Consider the following 13,815-nt stretch of genomic DNA (forward strand, 5'->3'; position numbering starts at 1 on the left):
CAAAATACAGTTGGTTGATTTATTTTAAAATAATGTCAAAAATATTTTATGGCTCGGCCAAATGCTATGTGAGGTTTGGAAAAAAAAATTCTAGCACGTTTTAAGAAAACGAATAGCAAACGTTTCAATTTGCCCGTAATTATATATAAATTTTTAAATAACCAAAAATTCTATCTTCAAGTTGGAATTTCAGGTTCAAAAGCACATTAGTTGAGGCACTCTAGCGTTATATAATTATGTATTGTGTGAAATTAACATTTTCATTGTGGAATTTTTTAATTGTGCAAAATATGGAAATATGAAACTACACGTTTATAAATAAATGTCTAAAATGTTTTTGATATTGGTTGTAAAGGCATTTCCAATAATTGTTCCATCAAAAGTGCAAGGGTCTATTTTTTAAAAAATATTAAATTGTACCATGTGACTTCATTCAGTCCGGAATGATTCTTCTTAAATCGGAAATGCATTTATTCTAAAATGCATTTATTCTGGAAATCTGCCTTTTAAATTGGAAATGACTTTTATCACCGGAAATGCTATTTTCTAGCTAAAAAAAACACAAACAAATAAACAGGAAGATATATTTAAAAATTTATTTGTGATAAATGTTTCACAACTACCTCTTCCACCAACACATTTAATAATTCTCATCTTCCATTATGTGTAGGTGCCTACATAACCTACAACGTCCAAAATGTCAATATCAAATGTTTGAAAGACATGGTATTAATGGTAGTGGTTGTTCTTGTTAAATGCAAAATATCTCTTTAAATAGCACATCTAATCTTTGTACACCTTGTAAGTAATCTTTCATTCCTCTTTCTGAAGTCGTATGATATTTACCTCAAAACAAAATGTCTGTCAGTTGCAAATTAGGCTCTGAAGATACTGTAACAAGCAAATAAAAATTGCCAGTTATAGATTTATGCTCGGATGAAGAGAGCAATGTCCACTTACAACCTGTCAAGGCATAAAAAAAGAGTAAAATTGAGGAAGAATTATCTCCAAGTAGATTGAAAACAAACAGTGACAAGAAAATGAAGTTGTCAAACACCCAAGCACCTGCGGAGCCTACGAAAACCAACAACAATTGTATGTGTTAGTATCAAAGGCGGCAAGAAGATGCGCAAAATAATCTACGAGATATTGAACATAACCTATTTCGATAATCCTATGCAAATGGATCAATTGTGCATTAATTCGTGTTGTCATGGTGTACGAGGCTGGTTTTCTACGAGTTCACGACGTTGCTTTGCGAGTAATCCATTCCGATGTCGTATTAAAAGACATAAAAGCAAAAAAGAGTGGCACAACATTTGATGCAGCAACACAAAATAGTTAAATCATCATAAATATAGAAAAGGACTGAAATCGTATCACAATTTATCATCTTGATGAATGAATATAAGCCATCAAGGAACATGATAAGAACATATTTTGTTTCAAGGCATTTGTCTATCGTAATTATTTATTTAAGTAAGTACTATGCATGTCAAAATAATTTTCAAAGAAAATATGCATATAGATAGTATTTGAATCAAGTACAGTACATGAAACTAAATTTGAAGGCAAAAATTCTAACGAAGACTGAAAGGATCGGTGAATCGGGTGAAGAGTGTTTAGAAGGGGGGGTTGAATAAACACTGCTCGATTAAATAATTCTTCGACAAACTGATTTCAGTTGTATTACAAACTGAATCTAAAATATCCCGTCGGTCAATAACAATCAGTTAAACTGAATCAACAGTTGCGGAAAATTAACTGACTGAAAGATAGAGTATCTAACTGAAAATAATAACTGAAAGTAATAACAACACAATTTGTTTCTGGATGTTCGGAGACTTGAATAACTCCTACGTCACCCCTTCTATCACGCAGATAGGATTTTCACTAAAAGACTTTGATCAAATACAAAAAGGTGTACTGACCCACTTCAGTTTGGACTTATCACTTTGCCAATACTGAAACTCTTAGTATACAACGCTTTTACATATCGTAACTGATCTTAGCACAACTTATAAAATTTGTCAATCGATTACAAAGTGCTATGAAAGCTCAAGAGCGTAGTCTAGAATACTACTGATATAACTGATAAGCGTGAGCTTGATTTCTGAATATGAGCGGATATTTTTGCAGCGTAACAGCAAGTAAGATAACTGAGAATGCGATTGATCTTCAGCTGCTGCCTTCGACTATTTATAGGCTCCCTTCTCAACGGTAACATTAAAGATATTTGAATATTCTAACCGTTGATTGCCACGTCGATATATCCTGACAATAGTACATAGTTCATTTCTGAAATGCGGCGAGCCACTACCAGTTGCAGATAGCTGTACTATTTGTCGGTTGTCGCTTTCAACTGATGACGTGTACAGCTTAGAGATCAGCTGGTAAAGATCAGTTGACGATGAAATATACTTTAGTTGAAGCGATCAGTTGACTGATGACATGTTCAGTTTCGTCAAACAGTTAGTCCAATTCAGTTGCTAGAATTAGTTGGTCAATCTTTTGTCAAACGCCGGAATTTCGTTTCCAACAATTTCCCCCTTTATGGTGTTTGAAAAACTATAGTTAAAGATACTTGATTGAATTCAAAGTAGATAAAATAATATGTCGGTTAACTGAATCAACTGAATTCACATTTCTTCAAATAAATACAATAGATACTGCTCCTATTGTTTCTTCTGCTGTTCTAAGATCTCCTTGATCTCTTCCCCTTTTTGTCAAACTGCTCCATCTTGAGAGATAGCTTCCCAACGTCAGTAGAAAGGAGCTTGACAGAGGTTAAAATGTTATCGATAGCAGTAGTCATAGTGATTTGTAGCAGTTCGACTTTTCTTGACATAAGTGACTCCATACTATCGACCCGACGGTTTATAGAGTTTTGAGTGGCAGTCAGGCTTGAAATAATTCCTCAATTTTTCTGAATATCGTTGACAGCGAATGAAAGAGCGGTAACAGCAGATTTTATATCCTTCAGAGTTTTTAACGATTCCTGATTATCGTCCAACTTTAGAGTATGCGATAATTGAGTGTTTTGAATCTTGGAGATGGCAGTAATCATTTGACTCATACTGTCTTGCATATGTTGAACTTCTTCAAAAATGAGATCAAAATCTGATGAAGATGGATGAGATTGTCGAGAAGTGCTTGGTTCACTTGTAGTATGTTCAGAAATTATCAAGGCTTGATCAGTTGAGATTGTTTCAGCAGCATCTCGAACTGAAGTATCAGCAGCAGTAATTTCTCCTTGATCCCGAGGTGGTGAAGAAGGATTTGGTTCAGCAGATGGTCTCAAAACTGAAACTGGTGCCTCTAAAGGGTGATCGATGGAATCAACTGGCACATCAGTTGAAAGGATTGAAGAATCAACTGGCACATCAGTAGATGGATCTGGCTGAACAAGTTCTTCTGTAGAAAGAATGGCTTCTGGATTGATTTGATCAGCAGAGTGATCAACTTTGTCAGAAACGGGTGCACTGATCTGGGATTCTTCCACAACGGCCTGAATAACTTCATCAATGTGTGCGAAGGAAAGCTCAGCTTCAGTATACAGTTTTTGTTCAACGGGAGGTGAAAGAGGCTTATCATGACCTGGCTCTTCAGTTGGAACAAGAACTAAAGCTGATGATGGTTCTGTTTGATCAGAGGATGCTTCTTCCAATATTTCCTCGTCGTCATCATCTGAATCTCCTTGATGGAGAACCAATCTTGATTCAATTCCCAAAACTTGATTTGAGATAGTAGTCCTAGAAGTTCACTGTCTAGCTGAGTAATTACAGCTTGATCAGTGTAGGCAGTAGGACTTGTAGGTAAGTAGTTGGTCTTTAGTTTGGCAACAATTTGAGCCAACTTATTCGCTCTTGTTTGATCAAATAGATAGCTTTTCCTCTCCATAGCTTGAGCAATGGAGGCAGCTTTGACTGTCCTGAGCACAAAAGCCTCCAGCTTGATGAATTTGCTCAGCTCAGACTTCTTTTTCAATTGCTTGGCAAAAACTTCAGTGCGATAGGCTATCCAATCATCATAGGACTTAATTTTCGAAGCAACAAAACTGTTAATCTTTGCCCATACAAGGTCAATATGAGTCTGAATTGGGTTGGTGGGTCTGGACTCTTCAATCAACTTCCCTTTCCCTTTATCAGTACTCATGATGTGACGAATTTCCAATCCTGTTCGATTAGATTCCACCTGCTCTACAAATTTTATGCCTTTAGGTCTAGCAGGTGCCACACCAGTAGGACGAGAGATCTGAATCAGAGGAGCTTTGATTCTAACTGATTCCTTTTTGGTACCAATTGAAGCTTATTGTGGAATGATCTACAGAGGAACTGCTTCTATAGGTTGCTGATCAGTTGAAGAAATCATTGCATCAATAGGAATGGATACCTCCGAAGTTGTTTTAACCCTTTGGGCTCTTGGTTTCTTCGCAATCTGAGGGGATGGAGTCTTTTCTAACTCAGATGTACTCAATACTAATTTTCTTTTGGCAACCTTCAGTTGAGCCAACGTTTTGGCCTTCTCAACTGATTTAGGAGCTGCTAACTTAGTCCCAATCTCCTGTTTGATTTGCACAAACTGACCAGGAGTTATATCCATTTTGGGTTTGGGTGGCATCGTATTCTTTGCATTGAACACCTTAAATTTCGATGACCTTTCAGAATCATCAGCCACAAATCCCTTTACTTTCAACAGATAACTGATTTGAACAGCAAAACCTTTGGACTGTTTTGAGGACAAAAACATATTCTTCAGAGTGGTAAAGATAAGGTGCTTCCAGTTGAGCTTGCGATCAGCCATAATAACAGAAATGGCTGGAAACTTCTCCAAGATGAGGGCATCAAATGATCCAGCTTTTGCCAAAAGCCCTTTCGCAACTACATCAGCAAGCAACTGAATTTCATGCTTCAGTTCCTTCTTAGGATCGAAAACCTTAATCTTCAGTCCATCAGCAGAGAGAAGGGTTTGCATCTCTTCAATATCAGATACCTTAACATCCGAAAGTTGTGCCAAACCATCAGAGGGTAAAGAAAATAATTCCCCAAGAGAGTTTTCAGAGATGGTCAGCGACTGACCATTGACAGTAGAAATAATGTTACCCTCAGAATCAATCATCCCAGTGGAGTAGAAATCCTGAAGTTCTTTGGGATAAATATCCTGTGAATATTGGCCCAAAAATGTTCTCAGTCCAGCAGATTCAAGTTTCTGAAATACCTTCTTGACTTCAGCATCGCCAAAAGATAAGATAGATCCAAAGTTGATAGCCATAGCGTTTAACAGAAAAGAGGGAATTTGGGTTGCCATTGATAACTGAGTGAGTTCCTGAAAGAAAATTCGAAGGATTAAATAGTTCTTGCTTTCAAAAATTTGTGAATAATCGTAAGGTAAAACTGAAATGAAGCGGGTAATGGTACATATGTACGTGACCATTCAAATTCTGGACACGTGTCAGTCCGTAGAAATTTTGAAAAAGTAGAGTGTGTACGTGTGCTATAAGCGTGTGTACAATTTGAGCGGTTAAAAATGAGTCCACGTCATAAACTGAAATTCATCATGAGTTTAGCAGACAGTCACGTCATTGATTTGGAATAAAATAGGTTTAATCACTTAACTTATATGAGAAGATTAGTGGAATATTCAACTGAACGATCAGTTAGTAAAACTGAGTCCTTTCAGTTGAGAATTCACTAACAACTGTCTTCTCAGTTAACCTCTTAGACCATTATTCCCCCTTAATAAATGCATTTAAGAAAAATGACGGTAATAGACAGAAATGATTAAAGGAAAGCCTGGTGCTTGGCAGAGTAATCGTCACTTAAAGAATTGTCCTTTCATTTCCCTCGTCTTGGCTTATAAATAAGAGTAAGATAGTTAGTCACAGCTATCTCAGCAAATAATTTTCATAGAGAAGAAGAATGGCCGGTGCTGGAAGCTCAAGCGTCTCTCCGTTTTCGCTGCAGGCCAGAAAGAAGGCCATAGAGGACGAAGTCTTTTACTCAAGCCTTCCCTACTAGGAGGAGTTGCAGAAGTTGGAGTTCCTGTACTACTCTGGACGGGTCACCACCTTCAAACGGATGGCCCAACTAAGAGAAGTGCGGGAGCACTTAAATGTTCCTGCAGGGGTGGACGTCTTCAAGGATGGTCATCTCTATCAGCTCTTTCTTCGGAAGGAGCTGGAGACCCTCCACCGCATAGCTTCCTCCAACAGTTTCTGCAAAACCTCTTCTTCAGCACTAGCTGCATGGTTGAGTATGTGGATAGCTGATGTGGAAGAGAAATATGAAAATGTAACCCGCTCCAATTAATAAAATGTTTATTTTGTTTTATCGTCGTTTTCCTTTGTTCCTGCATGCAATGATTTGTATGAGATACAAACACAAGAACTACTGAAACGCTAACTGACATCAGTTAAAAAAAAAACTCATATGAATAGGCAACTCATTTAAGTAATCAGTAAGAAAGCAGTAAAGCTGACATATGAATTACGAGCAATAATAATTAATTAGGACAAATCAATTAATCCAAGTATATTGCGAAAATGAGAAAACTTAGTCTCGGCCAGTGGTTTGGTGAAGATGTCAGCCGCTTGCTGTTCAGTTGATACGTATTCCAATCTGATGTTCTTCTTTAAAGCATGATCTCTGATGAAGTAATGTCTGACATCTATGTGCTTAGTTCTGGAGTGAAGAACTGGATTATACGTAATAGCAATTGTACTCGTGTTGTCACAGAATATTGGCGATTCCTTTGCATCAACACCATAATCTTTCAGTTGTTGCTGAATCCAGAGCAGTTGGGCACAGCAGCTTCCAGCAGCAAGATATTCTGCTTCAGTTGTGGAAGTTGCTATGGATGTTTGCTTCTTACTGAACCAAGAGATCAGTCTGTCTCCTAGAAACTGACATGATCTACTTGTACTTTTTCGATCAAGCTTGCATCCTGCATAATCTGCATCTGAATAGCCAACTAAATTGAAAGATGAGTCTTTAGAGTACCATAAACCAACATTTTGCGTGCCTTTAAGATACTTCAAGATACGTTTGGCAGCAGAGAAATGTGATTGTTTAGGATTAGCTTGAAATCTTGCACACATATATACAGCAAACACAATATCAGAACGACTAGCAGTTAGGTACAATAATGAACCTATTAAACCTCTGTAGAGTGTCATTTCAACTGATATTCCCCCTTGATCAGTGTCTAATTTAGCTGATTAGCTCATAGGAGTGCTTGCAGCTGAATATGATTCCATGCCAAATTTCTTCAGCAATTCCTTTGTGTATTTGGTTTGACTAATAAAAGTTCCTGAATCCAGTTGTTTCACTTGTAGACCAAGGAAGAATGTCAGTTCACCCATCATACTCATCTCGAATTTGTCCTGCATTAACTTGGAAAACTTCTCGCATAATTTAGGATTAGTTGACCCAAAAATAATATCGTCAACATAAATTTGAACAAGTAGAATATGATCATTCTTGGAGAATTTGAACAATGTCTTATCAACTGATCCAACAGAAAAGTCATGATCAGTTAGAAATTTTGAAAGGGTTTCGTACCAAGCTCTTGGAGCTTGTTTAAGACCGTATAAGGCTTTGTTCAAATGATAGACATGACCAGGAAGGTGATGATTTACAAAACCTGTGGTTTTTTCAACGTAGACTTCTTCCTGCAACTGGCCGTTCAGAAATGCACTCTTTACGTCCATTTGATAGGCTTTGAAATTTTTGAATGACGCATAGGCAAGGAATATTCTGATTGCCTCCAGTCTTGCAACTGGTGCATATGTCTCATAGTAATCAATTCCTTCTTCCTGCCTATATCCTTGTGCTACTAGCCTTGCTTTGTTGCGGACAACTGACCCATCTTCGTTTAGTTTGCTCCTGTACACTCACTTTGTACCTATCACAGTTTTTGAAAGTGGTCTTGGAACTAAGTTCCACACATTGTTATGGATAAACTGATTTAGCTCTTCTAGCATTGCATTTATCCAGTTCGGATCAGCAAGAGCTTCATCAGTTTTCTTGGGCTCCAGTTGAGATACAAAAGCTGAATGGATAAATAAGTTAAGCATTTGATTTCTTGTTCTTACCGGATCAGATGGATTACCTAACACCAATTCTGGAGGATGTGATTTCTTCCATCTAAGTTCAGCATTTGTTTCTTCTGTATTAGCAATTCCCTCAGTAGGTGACTGAATGTCTTCAGTTTCAGTTGGAGCTAATTCAGTTGGCAACTGATTCTCATTTGTGTGCTCCACTAACTGATTGTCAAGATTTGCTTCCAATTCAGCTGATTGATCCAATATGTCAGGTTCAGGTGATTGGAGGTTGTTTTGATTAAGATGGATATCTTCTTCATCATCATCGTCCAAGCTTATATCTGTAAATCTATCAGCTAGCTCAACTGTATCAGTTGGCTTAGAAGTTAGTGTAGACTCATCAAACACAACATGAATAGATTCTTCAACATTCAAAGTATTTTTGTTGAAGACTCTATAGGCTTTACTCACTGAAGAATAGCCAAGAAATATTCCTTCTGCAGATTTAGCGTCAAAAGATTTTAAATGGGTTTTACCATTGACAAGTATAAAACATCTGCAGCCGAATATTTTGAAGTAGGAAACCACACTTTTTCTTCCATGCCAGATCTCATAAGGTGTTTTCATATGATTCTTATTAATCATTGATCTGTTTTGAGTGTAACACGCAGTGTTCACTGCCTCTGCCCAAAACCTTTGAGAGATAGAGGAATCAGCAAGCATTGTTCTAGCAGCCTCTTTGAGGGTCCGATTTCTCCTTTCAGCTACACCATTCTGCTGAGGAGTTCTGGCTGGTGAGAGCTCATGCTTGATTCCGGTATTCTCTAAATATTTTGAAAGAATTTGATTGATAAATTCAGTTCCTCGATCGGACCTGATTCTATCAATTCCAACTGATTTTTCATTTAATAATCTTTTGAAAAGCTTAATCAGTTGAGCAGCAGTTTGGTCTTTGGACTTGAGAAATATAACCCAAGTAAATCTAGAAAAATCGTCTACAACCACCAAGGTGTATTTTATTCCCCCTAAGCTCATGACTGGTATAGGACCAAATAGATCCATATGTAATAGTTCTAAGCATCGGGAAGAAGATTTACGACCCTTGTTCTTAAAAGAGGATTTGATTTGTTTACCAAACTGACATGCTGAGCAAATTTTGTCTTTGATAAAATCCATTTTGGGCAATCCAGTAACAAGATCGTAGTTACTCAAATATGCAATAGATTTGAAATTTAGGTGGTTCAATCTCTTATGCCACAACCAGTTTTTAGAAGATTTTGAGGCAATAAAACATACTGGTGCATAAGGTTGATCATTCCAACTGACTTTGTAAGTGTTTCCACACCTTTTTCCAGTTAGGATGATCTCTTCAGTTGAGTTTTTGACTGAACAAGAATGTTTGTCAAACTGAACTGAGAATCCATTATCGCATAACTGACTGATACTGATCAGATTATACTTGAGATTCTCAACTAATAAAACATCATTAATGGTGAAGTTACCATGGATAAGCTTACCCTTACCCACAGTTTTACCTTTAGAGTTATCTCCAAAACTGATGTTTGGTGCAGCTAGTCAGTTGAGATAATAAATTTGAATCTCCGGTCATGTGGCGTGAACATCCACTGTCCAAATACCATATAGATCCAGTGATTGTACCTATTACCTGCAATCAAACATAAGATAAGATTGTGGTACCCTTTTCTATTTGGGTCCAAAGTTGATTAGTCCTTTAGGAATCCAAACTTGAATCAGTCTAACTGACCGTCCAGTTGCTGTATTTCAAATTGTCTTTCCCGGCCTGTGTGTGTGTGGTGTATGGTATGCAGAAGATACAACATGTGATTTGCCCTTTTTTCGACTGATTGTTCAGCCAGTATCTTTTCTGAACTGGCTTGCTGTTATAGTAGTTTGAATAGCCACTTGAATAGTTTTTGCTGAAAAATTTTGGTGGCTGAATTCGTGAGTCAGTCACAACTCTTGGGCTATAACCAATACCAAATCTTTTGCCCTTGCTCATATTATGAGTCGGCTGTTCAATCAGTTTACTCGGCTCAGCTTGTTCTTGTACCATAACTGATTTGACAAAGTGAATATATTTCCCTTTGTCCATATTCAGTTTTGGTTGAATATCTTTGGAAGGTATTTCATCCTGGTTACTGAACCCTAAGGCAGTCTTATCAGTAAATGATTTCTGAGAGTTCTGTATATCAGTCAATGCAACAGATGATTTATTCCAAGCCTGAATGAGCTCAGTTTGCTTTGTATTTTCAAGCATTAACTTTTGAATCATTAATTGATTCTTGCTCCTTTCAGTATTGAGTTCGGCAATCTCCCTTTTTAGACTCAACATTTCAACTGATACATCAGTTGTTGTCTTATTGTCAGAGGGATCAGTTTGCTCTACTCTAGCCTTTTCAAATGATAAGGCAAGCTTTTGATATTCATTAACCATGTCATGAAGAGTCGAAATAAGTTCTTCTCTTGTGAAATCAGTTGAACTGAAGTCAAATACCTGTTGGCTGCTTGATTGATCTTCTGTGTCATCAGCCATCAAACACTTCACTTCTTCCTCATCTTCACTAGAGCTACAAGAGGTTTCTGGTTCTGACTCTTCGCTGTCCGTCTCTGTCCATTTGGCTTTGCTATCCTCAGCTAGGAGTACTTCATGCTTCTTTCTGTAAGGCTTCTTGTCGTCCTTAGATCTCCTCTTATGCTCATACACTTTCTTCTTTCTTTCAGTTGAAACTTGACTATCCTTTTTAGGCTTGGGACAGTCAGCAATAAAATGACCAGGTTTGCCACAGTTGTAGCATGCATTGGACTCTTCTCTGGAATTGTTTCTTTGGTACTGCTTCTGAAAATTCCCTTGATTCTTCCTCATGAATCTCCCGAATTTCCTGATGAACAGTGACATGGCATCATTGCTTAATTGATCTGCAGCTTTCTCAACTGAACCAGTTGGTTCTGATCTTACAGCAGCTAAGGCAGTAGTTGCTGCTGGGGTAGATGGTTCTCCTTCTCGAGTTTGCAGTTCAAACTCATATGATTTTAAGTCAGTGAACAGATCATGGAGTTCAACTTTGTTCAGATCTTTATACTCCCTCATAGCCATGGTTTTCACATCCCATTCTTTGGGAAGACCTCTGATAACCTTCAATGCTACTTCTTTATTGGTATACACTTTTCCAAGTGCATTCAGTTCGTTGATGATACAGCTGGTTCTTTCATCATATTCATGCATTGTTTCTCCAATTTTCATTCTGATGTTATCGAACTTTTGTACAGCAACAGATAGCTTGTTTTCTTTGGTTTGTTCATTGCCTTCGCAAAGCTGGATTAATTTCTCCCAAATCTCTTTGGCTGTTTTGCACATCTTGATTTTACTGAACGTCACTTTGTCCAATGTTTTGTACAATATGTCTTTTGCTACATTATCCAAATTAGCTTTTCTCTTGTCTTCAGCAGTCCATTCATCTCTGGGCTTTTCAATACGGTGAGGTGCCCCATCTATGATTGCAACTGCTGTGTTGGCTTTCAAAATCTTCATGGGTCCGTCAGTTATAACGTACCACATGTCATCATCCTGTGCAGCTAGATGAGCATGCATCCTGATTTTCCAATCATCGAAGTCTTCTCTGGAGAACATAGAAATCTTGTTGAATGAAGACATAGTGAGCGATTTGAGTATACATATTCTTTGAAAGGATATGACTTGCTCTGATACCACTTGAAAGGATCGGTGAATCGGGTGAAGAGTGTTTAGAAGGGGGGGTTGAATAAACACTGCTCGATTAAATAATTCTTCGACAAACTGATTTCAGTTGTATTACAAACTGAATTTAAAATATCCCGTCGGTCAATAACAATCAGTTAAACTGAATCAACAATTGCGGAAAACTAACTGACTGAAAGATAGAGTATCTAACTGAAAATAATAACTAAAAGTAATAACAACACAATTTGTTTTTGGATGTTCGGAGACTTGAATAACTCCTACGTCACCCCTTCTATCACGCAGATAGGATTTTCACTAAAAGACTTAAATCAAATACAAAAAGGTGTACTGACCCACTTCAATTTGGACTTATCACTTTGCCAATACTGAAACTCTTAGTATACAACGCTTTTACAGATCGTAACTGATCTTAGTACAACTTATAGAATTTTTCAATCGATTACAAAGTGCTATGAAAGCTCAAGAGCGTAGTCTAGAATACTACTGATATAACTGATAAGCGTGAGCTTGATTTGTGAATATGAGCGGATATTTTTGCAGCATAACAACAAGTAAGATAACTGAGAATGCGATTGATCTTCAGCTGCTGCCTTCGACTATTTATAGGCTCCCCTCTCAACGGTAACATTAAAGATATTTGAATATTCTAACCGTTGATTGCCACGTCGATATATCCTGACAATAGTACACAGTTCATTTCTGAAATGCGGCGAGCCACTACCAGTTGCAGATAGCTGTACTATTTGTTGGTTGTCGCTATCAACTGATGACGTGTACAGCTGAGAGATCAGCTGGTAAAGATCAGTTGACGATGAAATAGACTTTAGTTGAAGCGATCAGTTGACTGATGACGTGTTCAGTTTCGTCAAACAGTTAGTCCAATTCACTTGCTAGAATCAGTTGGTCAATCTTTTGTCAAACGCCGGAAATTCGTTTCCAACAAAGACATTCACACCAAAAAATAATCAGTATAATGAAATTAAAAAATATGTTTTTCACGAGAATGACGAAACTGATGGCGAAGAAACTGATTTTTACCTTCAACAAATATAAGATCAAAGCTCAGTTGCACACCGACAACCGAATCATGAATCATAAATCTTGGACACAATTTCTTCTCAGTTGCGAAATTTGTATATGTGTTGGTATCAAAGGCGGCAAGAAGAAGCGCAAATTAATCTACGACACATTGAACATAACCTAATTCGATAATCCTATGCAAATGGCTCAATTTTGCATTAATTCGTGTTGTCATGGTGTACGAGGCTGGTTTTCTACGAGGTTCAAGATGTTGCTTTGCTAGTAATCCATTCTGATGTCGTATTAAAATACATAAAAGCAGAAAAGAGCGGCACAACATTTGATGCAGCAACACAAAAAGCATAATGTTTCTACGTCTAACGTCCATCTTGTTCTCTTATATCAAGAAATGACAACAAATTAAGCTTTAGTACAACAATATAAGAGTAAAATGCACTAGAAAATGTTAATTCAGTCACAGAAACAACATGGTTTTCTTGGTCTGAAATTTTAGATTTTACATGACAAAAACTTTCTTGGATTAATGGTTAAATCAACATAAATACAAAAAAGGACTCAAATCATATCACAATTTATCATCTTGATGAATGAATATAAGCCATCAAGGAACATGATAAGAACATATTTTGTTTTAAGGCATTTGTTTATCGTAATTATTTATTTAAGTAAGTACTATGCATGTAAAAATAATTTTCAAAGAAAATATGCATATAGATAGTATTTGAATCAAGTACAGTACATGAAACTAAATTTGAAGGCAAAAAATTCTAACGAAGACATTCATACAAAAAATATTAAGTATAATGAAATTAACAAATATGTTTTTCACGAGAGTCACGAAACTGATGGCGAAGAAACTTATTTTTACCTTCAAAAAGTATAAGATCAAAGCTCAATTGCACACAGACAACCGAATCGTGAATCACAAATCTTGGACACAATTTCTTCTCTGTTCCCATTGTTTTTGGGTCGGCTGTATAGAAGAAATGAGAAG

The 13,815-nt window shown here is 37.0% G+C and overlaps 1 long non-coding RNA gene across 1 annotated transcript; it reads left to right on the forward strand.

Moving 5' to 3' along the window:
- The first annotated feature begins 1,165 nt into the window (after window positions 1-1,165).
- On the forward strand, window positions 1,166-13,331 carry LOC140805681 (uncharacterized). The gene is made up of 2 exons (XR_012112308.1): window positions 1,166-1,340; window positions 13,162-13,331. It is a non-coding gene; the product is annotated as an uncharacterized lncRNA (long non-coding RNA).
- The last annotated feature ends 484 nt before the right edge of the window (window positions 13,332-13,815 follow it).

The sequence above is a fragment of the Primulina eburnea genome, chromosome 11 (genome assembly GCF_022965805.1).
Source record: "Primulina eburnea isolate SZY01 chromosome 11, ASM2296580v1, whole genome shotgun sequence".
Taxonomy (NCBI): Eukaryota; Viridiplantae; Streptophyta; class Magnoliopsida; order Lamiales; family Gesneriaceae; genus Primulina; species Primulina eburnea.